Source organism: Poeciliopsis prolifica, unplaced genomic scaffold (assembly GCF_027474105.1).
Source record: "Poeciliopsis prolifica strain line A6 unplaced genomic scaffold, Auburn_PproV2 SCAFFOLD001, whole genome shotgun sequence".
Classification (NCBI taxonomy): Eukaryota; Metazoa; Chordata; class Actinopteri; order Cyprinodontiformes; family Poeciliidae; genus Poeciliopsis; species Poeciliopsis prolifica.
Window position 1 is genome coordinate 14,229,169 of NW_026562376.1, and position 19,349 is coordinate 14,248,517.

A 19,349-nucleotide genomic window follows, 5' to 3' on the forward strand; every position below is an offset into this window, starting at 1 on the left:
ATTATACACCCCTGGATCTGACTCAGCACTGCTTGCAAGGGAAGGAGGGTACCGCTAGTTTCCCAGCCAATCTGACACTCAGTAAAGTGCACACTTGTACATGCTGCACAGAGGCTATATACACACACGTTTGCACTGTGCAAACAAAGAGAGGAAGATATTCTATTAGTCATAGCCGAAATCATATGTTACAAGGGTTTAAGCATAGACCGCCAATGGTCTGACTCAAACTAAATAATGATGAATAGTTCTGGACTAGATCTGCTTGTAACTGATGAAGAAATCCCTCACGTTTTCAAAAGGGAGCAATTTACACAGCGCATCAGTCCAACATAGGAGTCTGAAATTCAACAGTGCATATTATACATAGGTCTGATTGCAAAGTGATAACGATTCACCTTGACCTCTTCACCCATGTGTTACTGAGCAGTCACGATTACCTCGGGCTCCAATGTCACATCTCTGAAGCGGAACTCATTAGCAATTTAGAAGCATTTTCCACATCTGCTTATTTCAATTATTCAATTTAGTTTTCTGTTTTCCTCTTTTTTTCATTTTTTTTCCTTTGGGAAGGAAACACATCCATAAATTATTAACAAGGCAAAAACTAGACTTGCCTCAAGGTTGACTTGCTAATGTACAATTAATGTTTTACTAACAACTAGTTCCCTCCATGTTATGCAGGTAGGGATTATTTTCTGTTATTCGTTCTGCCAACACGACTTCCCTTTTAAACTGTTTGCCAAAAAATGTTGTGCACTCTGTGAACTAAAAATATTGAGATCTGTGATAGATTCCTCAGTAATTCCTGACATGAACATCACATCTAATCCATTTGACTCAAACAATATAAAGTCATTTTTCAGCAATTAACTAACATATAAGAAGAACAAATCTTTCAAATAAATCCTCCCAAAAATCTACAAGCCAACAAATCCTAATGGAGCGTATTATTTTGAAATGTCAACATGTCATAGGTACAGATAACAAAATTAATTCCATGACTTGTCCAAAGCTTTTAAACCTTACTTAATCCTGTGTAATTGTTTTTCTTTTTTTATTATTATTATAAAAAAGCAATACAAGTGGTTGGTGGATATTTACATTTCTAGAACTTATTCCTGATAATTAAATCTATTTCATTCGTCACTTGTTTAGTATTAGTCTGAAACTCCATTCAACCAATAATATGATACAAAATTAAATGTCTAGATGATCACAGTAGAATGGTTCAGATCGAAATCATGTTAAAATACATAAAAGTTTGTCATTATAATTGAGAAAAAATATGAAAAAGTTTAAGGGCAGACGAAAGACCTTTTTCAACTTAAGGTCAGTTGGTTATAAATCCAGAGGGGAAAAACAGGTGCACATTCTTCTGTGAGCTTACAAAGGTAATATTACAACAAAAACAACCATGAAAAAGGAAAAACAGGACTCTTGACAGAATTTATGTTTTCATGGCTGAAAGTGTGGAATCCTGCTCAGTTTCCTCCCAAGACATCAATCTGCCATCAAAAACATTTCACGAGTTCTTCACAAACCACCACTATGACTAATCTAATCCATGCGCTGCTAGTTTTTGATGCCAGTCGATCTTTGAAATGGAAAATAAGGATCCACAAACAAGACAATCTTTGAGCAAGTGTCCAAAAGTTTGAGAGGCAGACATCAGCTGCACAGTTTGGTGCCTCTGGTATGCAAAACATCCCTTCTTGCACCTTCCTAGTGTTTACCAAGGGAGTTCCAACACACCTGGCCCTTGGAGAGTGGGATATGAGCAAACACAGCCATGTAGTTGAAGAGTTGGAATGTAGACCTTTCAGTAACTTGTCACAGCTGAGCCTTGTAAAAACAAATCTTGTCAAAAATTGATAAGATCTTCCATTTTGTTACCAAAATGAGCCTCATCCCATAAAAATGCTACTTGTGAATGCTTAGATAAGAGCTGGGGGAGGTTTGAACAGATAACCTCAATGGTATTTATAACACATCATAAAATAAGACCATACAGTCACATTCCAAATAAAAAGCTCACTGTGCTAAGCACTATTATGAGACGATAGTCACTCAGGAGATAAAATATTTTTGTGAAGCCCACATAAATATTTTGGAAGGTAGATGGATGTTATGGTAACAATGTCAAATGTAACTAGGATTTTAAATTTTTCCATAATGACGCACATACAGAGAAATCACAAAAAACACTACGTACCGTACATGGTTGACTAGTCGATATGGCCAAAAAACATATCACGACATAAGCCTCTCATATCTGTCGATATTGATAATTGTTGATTTGTTGTTTTGTTTTTTTTGTTTTAAATATCTGAAAAAGAACCAAACTATTTTTGTTAACTGTGTGTTAGCAGTGGATAAAACTGTGGGCAAAAACTTAAACTGCTGATGCGCAGCAACCAGCAACCAGCAACTTACCTACCAGCAAGTTGCTGGTAGGTAACCAACAAGTGAGTTAGTTAGTCGATGCCACCAATCGTTATTAGCTGGCAGTGAAAGGTCGAGGTGGCTAAAGCCTTTCCTCTGCCTAAATCTCCCAGAATGCTGTGTGGTTCTATCGAGTTTCCATAAGATGCATTGATTTATTGATATTGATCATGTGTCTATTACGATATATATTTTTATCATTGTTGATTTGTTGTCCAGCCTTAGGTTGACATAATTTTTAACTTCCTTTGTTCATTGTACATATTCTATTTAATTACTTTACTTCACCACTATTAGTTGTATTATTTTAAAACTAATACAAAACTGTCTTAAACATCCTTAGCTTCTTATATTAGCAGTTAGCATGATTGGCATTGGTAATAATGAACATCACATGGACACTTATTATAACTAGGGAGATTTCCAAATGGCGACCAACATTTACAAATTCAGTATGTTTGAGGGGAGTTTAAAGAGTTTAAAAGCAAAATAATGGAGAGAAGAACTTTGGTGAAGTCAGCTTCAGATCGGCTGATTAGACTACTTTGCTGATTCAACAAAGTGCCTAAATATCAAGCATGAACTGCCCAGTAAACTCCCATGATGAAAGAAATAAAAAATGAAATAGTGAAGAAGCAAAATCACCAGCACTCAACCACATCTGAACAGGCTGAAATGTTCCTCAGCTGACATACCTTCAGACAGTATACTGTTTCTTTTTAATTGTTTTAATAATTACTTTGTTATTAAACCCCACATTGATATTGAAATCGTTAACTTTGAGTCTTCATACAGTAACATTTTACACACAAAGGAGCATTGTGGCTAGCAATTGTTTTAAAGAATCTCTACAAACAATGTCTGGCCTAATATAAAATTTAAAACAATTAAAAAGAATCAGATTCAGAATCAGCTTTGTTGGCCAAGAATTTAGAGGGAACAAAATAAAGGAAAAAAAAAACAGTATGTATATGCATGTATAGCCACTGTAGGCAAAAAATGAAAACGATCATATACACAGTTGTAACTAAAAGAAATGAGGAAGCAGAACCAATATTTAATTAATACAACCTTCTCAACCAGTTTTAACTATACTCTCTTAAAACACAAAGTAAAGGGTGGGGTGTTTGTGTCTCATGCGGTTCACCAGGCTTGGGTGGGCCTCTCAATAGGGTCTGATTTATGGCTTGATGGGTGGGTGTCATGCACGTCTCTGTCTCCCTGTCATTACTCCAAAGAGTAACGATCACGGCTGTCAAAGCTGCAGGTTGGAGGATGTCCGGAGAGTTGAGTAAGGAGTAGGTGGGAGGGCACGGTGCAGATTTATGGCACCCTCTGAGCATCTTAGAAACTAAGATAGTATATCTGTGTGAGATGTGCCCTCAGCTCTATAAAGCTGCCTTCCGTAACCCTCACGTATAATCACCGAGGCAACTTGGGCAGGATACCAAGCGTCTACGTGCCGATGAGAATGCTGTTGCTGAGTTAACATGAGAGAGATAAGTTGGCTGCCCCCTGGGAATGACAATGAGGGATGAGGCAGGAGATGGGGGGAGGCTGGACGAGGCAGCATAAAGACAAGTGTTTGCTGAAGAGAGACTATTTAGCCAGCTACCAGACTGACTCTAAATGAGATATATCAAAAATAAACTGACCACTTTCCCCAGGGAACTCAGAAAACCTGCGTCCTGGGAAAGAGCCCAAGTGTGAATTACCACCCATTTAAAACCACAAAGATGAGGGTAATTTGACGCTGAGAAGAAGTCTTATCTGTGTTTTTACCTTTCTGGATGAAAAACTGTGTCTGATGTGCTCTATGTGTCTCAGACTATGTAGTCTAAACTGTACACATAAAAAAGATAAGTGTGTATGTTTACATAGAGGACTTGTAAAATATTTTTGAGAGGTTCATGTTTCTATCCTTTGTATAACATTTTTAATGTCACTGGAATATTTAGTTAATCTTTTATGTAATTTTTAAATCTGGCCTCTTGTCTATTTCTCCAGGCTTAAAGGAGCTAATTCATTTATTTTCTTTGGATTTTGAATTACAGGAACAACAAATCTGCCATTTTGGAAATATTTCAGGTAGCAAAAAAAACACAGTCCTTTATTTATGAAAAATAAAGGAGCATCTGAGTAAGTAATCTTATTCATATTACTATGAGTAAGATATGAGCCTGTTAGACTCTCAAAGGTAGTTCAGACAACTGAACTGCAATAATCAACTACCAAAGGTTGTTGTTCTGCTTCAGAGAAAAGCAAATAGAATATATTATACATTTCCCTGAAATTACTCCAAGATTGTGATATTTTACGTAAGTTTATTAAGCCATGAAGTACACTTATCTTAAGACTGGCTAGTCAAATTCAAATTCAGGATTTGACTATAAAGACAAACAGCAGCATCACTGAAGTCAGGTTGCCCTTACTGCTTTAAATCTAGTTTATTAAGCTAAATTGAAGAAAAAGTAAAAAAATAAAGCTGATGTCAGAACATAGAACAGCAATGTATAAAATGAGCCAGACAGATAATACCAAGTTCTCTCAGTTTTAACTTATGCTATCACAGTTTTGACAATCTAATATTATATTGTTTACATCTTGCACGATCAATTAAAATATGATGAACCCCTCAGATCCTGTCTTGGGTGTTAGTTAATTTTTTTACTGACTTTTTAAGAACATCACTTTCAGATGTCATTTATGTAGAGCTCTGCAGGGCTGAGTTTCCTTCTTTTAATGACTGTCGAAGCTGTCAAAGCTTTCAAATGTTACTGATGTCATGAATATGAAAATTTCAGAGGAAAAAAAAAACTTCTTTCTGCTTATTAATGTACATTTTTGTAACAGCAGCTATAAGATCAGAGAGCACTCGCTTTGTAAGCTACTTGATCAAACACATCTACTTTCACTGACAGTTTCGCCGTCAAGCATTTCAGCGTGAGTGATGGGTCTGTCAGATCCACCTGCCCGTTTCTTTACTACCAGCTGATTGAGTGTCTCTCCCCCCCGAGTCAGACCTTTCTTTTTTTTTTTGTCCGTCTTTCCTTCTGCTGTCTTGACCAACTCCCGCCCCTTCACGGTCCTGTTCGTGTCTTTTTGGCTGAGGTGTCACGTTATTTACAACCCAGCGAGCTCTGTGTGTTGAGAATCAACACAATATGGCTGCCCAGGCAAAGAAGCAACCTGCTGCTCACACACAGACACACACACACACACACACACACACACACACACACACACACACACACACACACACACACACACACACATTTCCTCTGAGACACCAACTCAGCGTCACATGAGCATCCTGGGAGGCTGAGATGTTTACCTTCGCAACAAAAACTGTACGTGAGCAATTAGGAGCCACGGAAAGAGGGACAAACAGAGAAAGGCGTTCAAAAGCCTGTGCTTGGAGCAAGTCAGTGGTCACAAAAAGTTAGAAAACAGCAGAATAAGTGAAGGGAAGGACTCTGATGTCAGGGAGAGTACTATTGAAGGCCAGGGGAAGTTCACACTGACAGAACATGACAGTATTCACTCAGGTGAACTTTACGGTTAGATGGGTTTGACTGGGAACATGGCTCCAGGTGGAAACACTCAACATGACAATTCCAACGGTAGCTGCTTTTTCCTGTGACCTTTGACTTGAATATGCAGAAAAAATGAGGGAAGATTCAAGCTCTGGCTATAGTGCCTTGTAAATGTATTCCTATCCCTTAAGAATGTTATAAACACAAACTTCAGGGGACTTTTATTTGGGAATGTTTGTTGAAATTAGAAAACAGATCCGTAAAAGTTTCTGAGAAGCCGAAATGAATAAAAATCCATGCCAAAATGGCTGAAAACAAGTTATCGTTTTTCTTAATTATTCAGTACTTTGTCTTGATCTATCACATAAATTCTCACCAAAATCCATTTGCGGTTGCAACATGACAAAATGTGAAAAAGATTGAGATGTACGAATACTTTTGCAATGCACCAGAATTGTGGCACTCTATGACCTTTAATTATCATAATATTACTCCTCAAAACAGCATGAAAGCAAACAAAAACACAAGAACAAAGCCAAACACTACACCAAAAAATTAAGAAGAAAAAAAGCACAGCTGGGTTCATAAGTCTAATGCACTAGTTCGCTTACTTTTACAAATTTCAGTGCATACACAGGAAAAGTTTTCAGGTGTGCATGTCTGAAGATCTGAAAACCTAACTGCAGTGAAATGCCTTCACTAAATCCCCTCCTTCCTCACAGTAATTACAGACTCCCTGGTGACAAACTACAGGTCTGCTGTGTTTGTTTTCGCCTTCTTGGATAAAACAGGTGAAGAAAGGCCTGATTGTGCTGGGCTGAATGCCAGTCTTTTACTGGTTCTGCTAGCTACCCAATTTTTATCTTGACGCAATAAAAACTCTGAGGGAAATGCCCCAAAGAATTGTCCCAATTTTAAAAGAATTGCAGTCCTGAAATAATTTCATAATCTTTGTATCCCTGAGCATTTGTAACCCTGCAAAGTATAAAATCACACCCAAGAATAAGTGTTCTGCTGTTTTCAAATCTACAAGGCTAAAGTTTACAATTGTACACTTGGTTAGGATGATTTATTTAAAGAAGTGCCAACGATTTGATGTATTGGAAATTGGGTTGACTTTGGGTTGAAAGAGGAGGCAGGGTGAGAGGGATGAGAATGTGATGCAAGGAGGACTGGATCAATCTTTTATCACTGCAGTGTGCTTTCATCCCTAATGGATCCGGCATGAGCAGAGCACAGCGCTGCTTTCCATCACATTGCACAGGCAGGGGAAGGACACGGGGAAAGTAGGAGAGCCAGAAGGTAAAGACGGCAAAGGAGAAAAGCGGTGCCAGGCACCTTCCAAAAACGATGGCAAACTTCTTCTCCTGCGGTCTGGCTGTACTGTCCTCAAATTATACTTGCACCAGAGACCGTCTGCCGGAGGAGGGAAACGCGGCTGATAAGAACGCAAAAATGAAGCCACTTCTCTGAAGAGTAATTCAGAAAGTTTCTATCAAGACTCCCAAAAGATAACTTGCTGAGATCAGGCAGACCTGCTTTCTCTGCCATCTGAGCTGAGTGACAGACAGAGCCACTGACAGAGATAGAGACTGCTTTAGACAAGCAGGGAGTCCATCTGTGCATTCAAGCATTAAAGGAGCATTAAAAATAACACAGCAAAGAACAAGGTATGAGCTCTTTCAGAGGACATTCTGCTCTCTCCATGCTAAACAGCCTCATTCATGCAACGGGAAATAAGTATCAAACCAGTGAGGGGGACATAAATGGATGGAAGCAGAGAGAAGACACATGCAAACTAAACAAGACTTGGGGGGGAGTTTAAAAGTTTTATGATGTATTCCAGCTGCTGACAACTTCACAGTTATCATCCTGCTGGTTTACCGCTTTAGGTGAAGTGTTTGTGGTGATGCTAAAAAAGGAGAGGGTGATACATAATAATGTTTCTGCTTTTTAAAAGAAGCAGGAACACATTATGAGGATAGTGTTGCCTAATAAAATTAATTTGTGTGGTACTCTGTGGAAATCAAGAAAATTTCAGTGATCAATGGCCAGGAATAGTACATTTGGACAAGTGACTAAAAAAAAACAAACAATGCTCCGGAAAAGGTATCTGGTAATGAAATCCGGTTGGTTTGACCTTAATCAGTCCTGACTAAAAACAGAAGAAAAACTAAAACTAACTCCAAAACTAAAGTCAAATGAGATCATTTCTACAGGCTATTCAGGCTACGAAAGAAGACTTACAGTAGATAACAGGAAGGCTGAACACATGACTGAAAAGTTTCTGTTTAATCTTTTTGAGCTTTCAGCCTCTCTCTTGGAACAGGCTGGATGTGGAAATGTTGGAAGACTTTTTGAAATCTCTAATGCTAAATGATGTAATTACACTAGTAACAATTAAAAGCTGCCAATGAAAGCTGAACAGCTCAACTCTATTATAATGTGGCTTTTGCTTTTAAAATAATTGTAAAACTTGTCTGACAAGTAACATCACTTTGACTCCTAATGTACATTAATATTCAACAAATTAGAATATGTGCTTTGTTGACTCATTTGTTAGATTACCCTTTAAAAAAAAAAGCTTTAAGAAGGTTTTAAACTTGTCATTAAGCCCAAATTTCTGTGTAAAAATGTTTTATCACTCTAATCTTAAATCTTTATTTGTAATGAATCTATACAATGTGGTTAATTTGCTGACCCAAGTTACTAAAATGAAAGAAACATTTCAATATTACAGATTTTGGACATTTGTTTCTTTTTGGTTCTTATTGGTGGATCTCTGTTGTAAAAGAAAAAAGGCTCAAACTTAAACTTGTTTTGTATTCATAAAATTTGTAACAAGTGATTCCATTTTGTAAATTGAAATGTACTTATTAATGTTAAATGAATAAAAAAAACCTGAACTGTAAAACCATTTCATGTTTTAGTTATTTCACTTCTTACCAACAAATCTTGGCATTATCTCTTTGAAAACAAGTTAATAGCAAGAACCACACTGTGATAGCTTGTGGTACATTCATTAAGTTTCTACTGTTGGTCAGGAAAAAAAATAATCACCCCCTTGTGGGGATGGTAGCACTCGCTGGGGTTTCAATCGATGGCCTTGATTGGATAACAAGTGCAGCCTGCTAATGAGCTCCACTGACTGACATATAGCATGCTAGGAATTTATAAACAAGATCTTAAGCCATGCATAAAGACAAGCCAATGTTTAAACAGGCTGCATTGGAGTGATTTGGTGCATAGGATTAGCTTGTTGGCATTTAGGATGTGTTGCCTAAAACAGCACGGGCCTGCCAGTGCACTCTCTCTATCTCTTCAATAAATTCATCTTTAAGCCTTTATCTCTTTTCGTGTACTGTAGTTCTGGCTTAGTTTTTGTTAGCAGAAAATAAGACTTAAGAGCGGTCCATGTACACAGAGTAAATTCAGAAATGGGCAAAAATAATAACAAAACAAAATTTACAAAGAGTGAAGATTCAACCCAAACAGGTTTGAGTTCTTTTGTCGCACACAAGAGTACTTGGGTGGCGGGTCTAGCTTCTTCAACAGGTGCGTACATGCAAAGACACAGTTCAACTCGGCGAACATACAACACAAACCCAATTTTGTTTCTCTGCTCATCACAAAAATACTAAGTTAGATTTATGAATTTTAATAACACCTCTGCCTCTGCATTTCATATGCTGAGTTCAGAGAAAGTTCTTGACATAAAGATTCACACAGCTCAAGCCCAGAAACGGTCAAACAATCTCTCGAGAAACCCTTACACTCACCTTCTTGTCCTTGCTTTTTGGTGTTTTAAACTTCCAGTCTTTTTTATTATTATTTTCTCCTTTCTTCCAGCTCTGTCAGGGAAATCCTAACCTTCTCACCAGGCAGCGGTGCCAGCTGTTCAGCTGGTGCGCGAGGAACCCTGCGAGTGAGTCTACGAGGAAGTATGTGAGTCCAGCAGAGGTCAGTTAAATGTGAATTTAAAGAGCGTCACCACTTCTTCGCTCTGTCCTCCTTGCCTTTTTATTGCAGGCTGCCTCAGGAATGCAATTCTGCTGGATGTCCTCACCACAGGCGAGATCTGAGTGTGTGCTCCAGTTCTCTCTGTCTGCACTGCTCCTCCTCCCTCTGTCTCTCTCACCCACACAGAAACACACCCTCCCCGTCACTCTTCTCTTTCTCTCCACCCTCTTTCTATGTGCTCCGACAGATCAGATGCTTCCACCTCTTCCAGGTATCCGAAAGAAGAGTTTCTTCCTCACCAAAACCAATTACCAAACCTATCCTTTTTTCCCCTAGTCAACGTTTTCTATTCAGATGGAGATCTGCCCATAGAAAAATACCTGCAGAAACTGAAAACTCCTCGCACATATTTACATATTTGCCTCTAATGTTTGTACGGTCAATAACCTGAGGCATCTGACATCGAAGTTCTGCCCTCCAGTTACACAATCAGCTGATAATACAAATGAGCCTGTCAGGTGATTCTCTCTTCCTTTTCCTGGAATGAGGTCATAGTACGACAGACCAGGTGGAACAGGAGAGAGAGTGTGCAATTATTAGCATTTGAGCTGGACAACGCCCTGAGAACAAAAAGGACAGTTAAGCTGCTGCTCTTAAACCTGACCACTCAAGGGCAGGGAGCAGAACATTAAAATACGGCTAATGCAAGACAAAAAAAAAAAAAAAAAAAAAACAAGTAGAAAGTGTTCAACAATAAATTCTAAGAAACTCCTGAACTGTGACCCTGTGATGGCTGCCCCATCCTGTACACAAACAGAGCTGAGAAATGCGTGACCAATGTTCCAGGCAGATTGTGCAGGAAGCCCTGCATGGAGAGATAGACCCTGCTATTTATTAGCAACTCTCATTTTCCAAGGCAAGTTTATTTTTGCTGCTTTATTCATAAACGATGTAATTCAATTTCCTTAATAAGAGATTTAAAAAAAAAAAAAAGCACAAAGTTTCTTCCAATTTTACAATCAAATGTGTACTTTTAGTCACTTTAGTTAAATTACTCCTAAACTTGTAACTAAAACTATTTAACATGGGAGCTGGCAAAGGAGTGAGAACCTTCAAATAAAATCTTCAAAAACTCTGACCTAGAAATTTAGCTGATTTTAGCCAACATCAGCTATTGTTGTTGAGACAAACTGTAAGAGAAGGTTTAATAGATATTGCATGCTTTATTAAACAGTTCCAGCTCAACAAATAGAGATTTTTCAAAAGCAACCCTGATGAATAAATTATTTCAGTGTAGTTAATAAATAATAAGCAGTTAGATAACAAGTAAAGTGATGTATGTATTCTGCCTTAACAAAAACCTGTGATAAAGGAATAACACTTTGTTCATGCTAATCATTTTGTTCCTTCACAATTTTTCACATTTGGAGCTTTCGACTTTTTATATCCAGCTTTCATATATAGGTAAAGAGCCATCTATCTGTAAGATGATTTTAGCAACCATGCATCAGTTCACTTCATTGGAATGTTTTGGACAACCTTTGAAACCTATAATTTAAAGGACAGGTCTATAATCTACTTATCATCTAACTTGATGCATGAATATATTTAAATCATGCTGGTATTAACGTTTTGGACAACTCTTAGGGATGTGGCTTGGTACACGATAAACAAAAAGTTAACTTCTTTATGCAGAAAAGAGCGATGACATTTACACTTCAAGGCAAATGCTTGGACTCTGCTTAAATATTATGAGGTCTTCATTTCTGTTCCGTCAAAGGGAACTTTATTTTCTTCTCCAGAAACGTATCTCTTTGTAAAATTACACATAACTATAGGACTGAGTTTATTTTTGTGTCAATAAAGATTTGACTTATGACCAAAAAAAAAAAACAAGAAAAACAAATGGAGAATCTTGTATGAGTTCTGCAACATCAGTTAAATTGAGATAAATGAATTTGCTCTGAGGTTAACATCAAACTGTTTCTTTTATACGTTTACTCTGTTTCCATGATGAAGTAAACCAAATAAGAGAAGACAATAGGAACAGCCTGTCACATATTAACATATTCACAATACAATAATTAAGCACCAGAGGGCCATTAAGACTAATTAGTCATTCTCCCTTTTCTTCACCTCTATCACATGTCAGATTTTATTTTCAGCAAACTAATGAGCCCAAGCAGTCACAGCACCTGATAACCAGTGTGCACACTGCACAAAGAAGAAGTTTTCCAAAAATAGATAGCTGGCATTAATTGCATTAATTAGACAAGCTAAATCATCCAAACAAAAGACCACACCAAAGACTGCAGCAGCTTTTAGCAAGGCTGAGTCAGAGGTCCATTGAGACCTCTGTGAACTGTTTCACTCTTCTGTCGATAAAGCAAAGCTTTTGGCACGTATAAGAGCTGTGTTGTCAGACAAATCCCTCAAACAACTCTCTCAAATCATATGGGAAGGAAGAACCTCCTGGGGCAGGGTTTAAGTACCGAAAGCCATTGTGAGAAAACTCTAAGGTGCCAAGCAGAAGTGACATTTTAACAGCAGGTATTGGGGAAGTAACTACACTTTTTTTGTCCTCCATCACATTCAGTTCATTTTAAGTTGAGGCATGCGTATCATGATCCAGTGGATTATCAGTCCAAAGCCTCCCAGATTTTGCTGACACCTTCCAGGCATTCCTCAGGGAACCTCCCACTGATGAGCCCCCCACTCACCAAAGCCTCCCTTGTAAAACTCCACATATCTTCTCTCTTTTCTGTGGGACTGAAACAGAACCCTTTTGCTTCCCCTCCTCCAACACTCCCTCTGCATTCAGGATAGAAGTTAAAGAGAACAATGAAAATAATTTATTCAATTTCTCATTAATGAAATCTGTCTTTTTTTTTTTTTTTAACCAAAAACAGCTTAAAGTTCTGTTTTAATTTGAATACAAAGTAAATATGTCAGAAGTACCTAAAACTGAGCCAAGGTAAACTGAGTTCAGATTGATGAAATCCATGGCTCTGAGACAGATAAACAGCCTCTTTGAGAATGGGAGTGCTGAGTGAAACAAAGATGATTCAATTCTTAATTGTTGTAGGCTTTAACTAAGAGCAATCTTTAGCAGGTGGGTTAACAGTGACTAAAAGGCTAGAACAAGGACAGTGAACAAAACATACATTTGAAACAGCAGCACTACTCAGAAAAGCATTTCAAAATCGTAAACTTTTGTTGACACTGGTTTTCAAGCGGCAAAAGGTCGTGCCAAACAAGCCTAAATAAAGCACTGATGTCTCATTATGGTCAGACCAGGGCTGTTGCTTCAGAAGTTTAGATGTGTTGTGTATCATGATGATAGGATGGTGTTTACCAGCTAAGGTAATTGCCGTGTTAGGATGTAATTATAGCAAAACATAAATTAAGACCTAACTGAGTTCTGCTTTCCTCTCAGAAACTTGGCTCAAGAGAAAATTCATGGTTTGACAGCAAACCATTATTTTTAGTGGAAATGGTGGAGTGACTATGCATAGTTCTAAGAAATTCTGGATATTTCTTGAACTTTTTTGCATTTTGAGCATTAGAAAACATGTGTGACGTCACTCGTTCCATTTCTTTATCTAAACCCATGCTTTTTCCATCCGCCTTGTGGATTTTAAAGTCACTTTCTGTAAGAACTCAGTCTCTTGAGAAAACGGGGCACCATTAGAGTCACACTGTGCTGTTGCTATCTGTAAATGGAAATAGGATAAAAAGAGCTTAAACAGAAAGCTGGGACTGTGAGGGAGAGCTAAACTTTTGGGTCAATGATGGGATGCTGATGACAGGTCAAAGAGTCTCGTTCACTTCTTCAACTCCTCTTTTTTGTGAAAGAGGTGTCATTTCTCCAAGAACAAAAGGAAGTAGTCATCAAGACTGCCCTGAGCGTCTTGGGACATGTCCCGTGTCCAAGCACAGGCTTTCTTAGAACAAGGAGGAGGATAAATATACAATCTTTGTCTGAACAAACTAGTGTATGTCCACTGAGAGACAAATGAAACAAAGACATAAAAATGGCTTAGGACCTGCCAGATGGGTAAGAACCATTAAATAAATGACAATCTCAAAAACAAAAGCTAGAGAAGTGGGGCTGTGTATGGAAAGAAAATCCTGCTTTATTAAGAGAAGAGCAATCATGTGGGTGGGGGTCAAAGGTGAGAGGTAAAAAAAAGATCTATACAAGCCCACCCTGGACACACAGTCACTGACACCTTGCCGATCCAAAATTAACCAGTTCTTCTTGGTTGCTCAACATATTTCCTTAGAGACTTCCAAGTATCCTCCATGTTTACTGTTGTCCTTCCGCTTTATAATGCAGTTTGCTGTACTAATCTGTTCCTCGTCTGTGCTGAATGTCTATGGGACAGAACAATCTATCCAATGTAAACACCTGCAGGAACAACCTTTAAAAGCTTTCACTGCAGCAGGCCTGTCATCTCTTCCTTCAGTGGCTTTACTGGATCAAAGCAAAGCTGCCTTTTGTACTTACAATCATGCACTCTAAGCACACACACAAAAACAGGAAAAATGAGTGCTTGCTAACACAAACGCATGGTGATGCTGGCACATAATAGAGATGGATCTCTTTAATCATGGCATTCTAATAACAGACATTTTACTTGAAAGTGCTGGATGAATGCATAACCGATTTGCCAAAGTTTCAAGTAAAGGCACTTGAAGATGGGTTGAATTTTAACTAGGCCGGTGAGACTGCCATTACCGTCTCTATTCAGGTTCAAGTGTGCTTGAGTGTGCGCTTGAGGGGGTATGCACATGAGACTGAATTAATGACGTGTGTGTTTGTCGACGGATATGCCGGATTATTAATCAGCGCTTAGACAAAGGCCATATGTGTGCAAGTCAGTGCATCTCTCCCACATGTCTCTTGCATATTCTGCTCCACGCTGGTATAAAACACAGCCAGCAAGAATGTTAGGATTGTCGGGTCAGCAGCACTGACATCATGGCAGCCAGTCAGATGCAAGGCCCCAGCGCCAGTTTCCACCTGGTTGCATCAGTAATACAATACTAAGCTGTAGATCAATGACACAAGCTCCAACCCAACTTCCTGCTCACCCTAACTTTTTAAGCATTTAATATAAAGTTAAAGCAAACTGAAAATGCATATAATTAAGTCATATGTTTGTCCTCTTCAAAGCCTACATCTTAACTGAAACTATATTAAAATATAAAACCAGAGCTGCACTTCATGTTTCAATAATTTCTTGTACAATTGTTATATAAAGTAGGGACGGTTCAAAAAAATTACATTTTAAAGCAGAACTTTGCTAAGATGCAAAGCCTTAAAATGTGCACAAAACATACCCCAACCTTTTTGTATGGTAAGTATCCAAGCCACCTAATGGTAAAGTAGGTTGTAAGGGTAGACAGTGTGGCCAGTATACCGACAAACAACGAAAGCTGACAAGATCTGAGTTTTAGAGTCATTTACTGACATAGTGAACGCTACCCTGGATTAGCAAGATTCTGGTCTGTCGTCACATAGATACAGAAAAGCAGAATAGACTTTCTGTCCAAATATAAAATTAGTGTTGTAAAGTAAAAGGTAGAAAACAAATTATTCATGATCTTCCATTAATCTCTCAACGTTATTGCAGGTTGTTATGTTTGATAAAAATCAACTACCTGTTCCTGACTTTTATTAGTGGAGGATTGCCTATTTACTTCTCAGTCTTGTCGGTGGAGTAAAGCCCCAAGCGACTGATGAGAGCTTGCGTCCAGCATCTAAGTTCAAAGAGGTCTGCAGGTCATCTGATAAAGTGCACCTGAAGGTGGTGTAGGGAGTCAGTTTCCAAAGTTGCCAAGACAACCAAACATAGTAACAGCCACCTGGTTGGTTGGAGCGAGACTGGGAGCTCAAAGAATACCACTTCAGGAGGGCAACTGTGCCAGAAAATCCTCTTAAAGCAATAGAGTTCCCAAACAGAAGCCTCATTGTGTCCATGTCATGATGAGTGGAGCAGGGATCATGGCCAGCTGTTGAATCTTTCATAAATAAATAAATAAATACACTCTTCAGATCTCATGTAAGACAAAATTACTTCAGCCAATTTTATCTCTGGATTTCTTAGTGTAGATTTAATGATTGGTCTGACATTTTTTAATAAGTGCTGAAAGCTAACCAAAGCGAACTCGTTTGCTGGAAACTTTATGTTTGACAACAGACTGAAAATTATATGAAAAGCATCAACATATCTGTAAAAAAAAAAAAAATCAATCAAATCAACCGCAGAGTCAAATTTATTACATTTAGTCAAGAAGCTGTCAGAAATTATGAAAATATGTGTAATTAAATTTGAGGGGTTTGCTGCTGCCCTTTTCAGCAGCTGAATTCAACTTGTCACAGATAACTTGTTTAAAAATACAAAATAAAAATTACAGACAAGAAACTTAGTTAATGACATAAAATGATAAAACCTTGACATGTTGTTGACTAAGATTCATTTTATTTGTACAGAGAGGACAAACGTAACAAAACATAAATTTATTGTATACGCCCTGGACCAGTCACCAGTACAAGAGAGGACATCTCAGAGACTCAAAGTAAAAACAACCATGTATGAACCTGTTCACTCCCAAGAGCAATTTAGAAACCATCTCAGTTAGCACGCATGTTTTCAGACTGTGGGAGAAAGACAAGCACAGATAGAAAACCTATAAGTGCATTGAGAGAAAAAAAGTCTTGGTCAGAACTTGAACCCAGGAACTTCTTGCTGCAAGGCAACACCATGCATCCTCTTTCAGAGTTTCAAGTTGGAAAGATTACTTGTAAGCCAGTTTGAGGACGGAATTCCAAATTGGAAATTTGTAGCTCAACCCCAGGTCAAATTCAATATGGATAACAAACACTGAACGTTGCAAAAGTCCACTTTTTATTTGCACCTCTGCTCACATATTCTTCGAGTCTTAATGTGTAAAAATGATTCCTAACACTTTAAATGAAAACTGTACGTTGTTTTTGGCTTTCATTGCTATTATGATCAAAATGGAAGCGAGTGCAATGGGGGTTAAGGTTAATATAAATATGTAATATTTACATTAATTACAGTAATCCGGGCAGTTCCACGTAATATTGATATTGAGATAACATCGACTATGCTATAAATGGTTCAGCCCTAAGGCCCATCATAAAAATATATATATTAGGTTGGATATGCTCACTGTTGCTCAGTGTGTTGTGCACACATTGAATCCTATTTCACAATTTCCCCAGTATGATGGTCCTATCTGCATTTTGCACTCATGCAAGGACATTTCCATTTCTCAATCTTTCTTTATTCAAGAATAGTGAAGAATCCTATTTTTTAATTTCTTTCTTGTCTACATATTTTAAAAGAAAGGCATCAGATGAGGGTATTTTCTACAAAAGAAGGGCTGACTTTGCCTGTAATAACTCCTTTGACATAATTGGATGTTTCAAAATCGAAATCACTACTGGTTCCCCTTAAACAGCACTTGAATCAGCATTGTATTGCAGTATGCCAACAGCAACCACAGGTATGTTAATGGAAAGTTTTCTGTAATGTGCATTCTTTATTTATTTTTGGTGTTTGTCAACTTCCCATTAACAAATTACATTAAAGGTGTGCCTTATAAAAAATGCTTTGATTGCAACAACACTTTGTAATGCTTAGTTTTGTGTATTCTAATTTATTATGTTTGATGGGATCGCTTTAAATAAAAAAAATAAGTAATCAATAACAGCGAGGATGTTAAAGCTTCTTGAAATGGTGTCTTTGACATTTTGTCTACTCTCTGTCACTTTGAATACATGCCACCACATTAATGTCTACTAATTAAACCACCGTGGAAGAACAGTGAGACAAACAAAACTCAGGAAACACATTGAAAGACAATTTGACGATTTTCTAAATTAAATTATAGCTCTATTAAAAATAAATAACTGTATATGCCTGTTCTAATTAAACCGCCTGATGTTAAATTGGCGTTTATTTTTATCTAGAGAGGCCTATGGGAAATAGCAAAGCAGGGACATTTCAGAACAACAAAACAACAACAACACGCAAAACTTATTCCACAACAATCAGAACGTATCAATTCTTTGTAAATTATCTTCTCGAGTGTCAAACTATAGAAAATCTCCTCCAAATATTCTGCCACGAGAAAACAATCTACGTTTTCACAAAACAAGGTCCGAGTTGTGACAGTTTAACGACGTGGTAACAATGACACGATGAAGGAAAGACGGTTTAACTATTTTAACTATTACAGGTTGAAATTGCTGTTCTGTTTAAAAAACAAACAAAACGTTAACTCTAATATCTACCTGTTGTAGTTTTGACACAATGAAAATAACTTCAGACACATGTTCAGCAAGAGAAGTAAAAAAAAAAAAAAAAAAACAAACAAAAGTTCAAGACACATTTTGTTTAACTTACCTCCTGCAGGCTAACAGTCTTTCTAAGCGCCTGTCCGGTGAGACACGGGAAGAGGAAGAGGAGAAAGAGCGAGCCAGGCAACTCTGTGACTGTCGGTGTTGTTCTCACGAGCTACCTGATCCCTCCGCGGCGGGCAGGCTGCGGTGTCAGGGCGACCGGCTCACAGCAATGCGGAGGGGAGGGGGGGGAGGAGGGGGGAGAGGAGAGAGGGGAGGGGCGGTGGGGGACGCGGTGCCGCCATTCCCTCCCGTCGCCCTGGAAACCAACGCTCTTTCAAAGAAAACCGGCCAATGGCAAACACCGGCGATTGTGTTTTCGGACAAAAAGTCACGTGACTGCCCGAATATCGCTCTCTTCATGCTCTTATTAAGGCAGACAGAAAAATAAAAATAAAAAATTAAAAATTAAAAAAATGAGTGAAGAACAAAAACATTTAAATTTGTCATTCCTTTATAAAACTAATGTAAAACTTTTTTTTTAACTTTTTTTTTTTGTTTTACTATTTTGTCGTAAGTCCCCGCACTTATTTGAATCGGAAGGCTTGGTGTTTCTAAAGATTGTCAGATTTAAAAGCACAAATTATTTAAGCACATCGAAGTGAAATCATTTCATGTGTTAAAGAATAAACATTACTATTTAAACAGTGATACTGACTAAACACGGGTGTGTGTGTTTCCTAATAAAAATGCAATCTTCATCTGGTGGACAGACATGTGATATGATTCTTATTGTATGACGATCTTGTGAGAAAATACTAAAAAGTCATTATTTGATTATAATCTTATCTACTTGATCTACTTTTTTTTACTTACAGCAAAGGTAAAACTGTCTTTCTTTGGCGTAAAATGAATGGATAACTACACAAAATGAAACCCTTTGTTGTTCTCTTCCTGTAGGTTAAAATAACCAAAATGAGCTGTTGGACAATCTGCTCATAAACGCAGCTCTCTCTTGAAACAACATTTAT

General features: G+C 37.9%; 1 protein-coding gene across 2 annotated transcripts in view; it reads right to left on the reverse strand.

The window, feature by feature from the left end:
• The window catches only part of LOC129361032 (ras association domain-containing protein 7-like), a 39,541-nt gene extending 21,013 nt beyond the window's left edge, over positions 1-18,528 (reverse strand). Inside the window, exon 1 of one of the 2 annotated variants that reach the window (XM_055031642.1) lies at positions 18,383-18,528. The gene's annotated coding sequence lies outside the window, so the exon portion shown is untranslated. Of the gene's footprint in view, positions 1-9,760; positions 10,324-18,382 lie in introns of those variants that run through there. The other variant, XM_055031651.1, reaches the window with a different exon arrangement.
• Between the last annotated feature and the right edge of the window lie 821 nt (positions 18,529-19,349).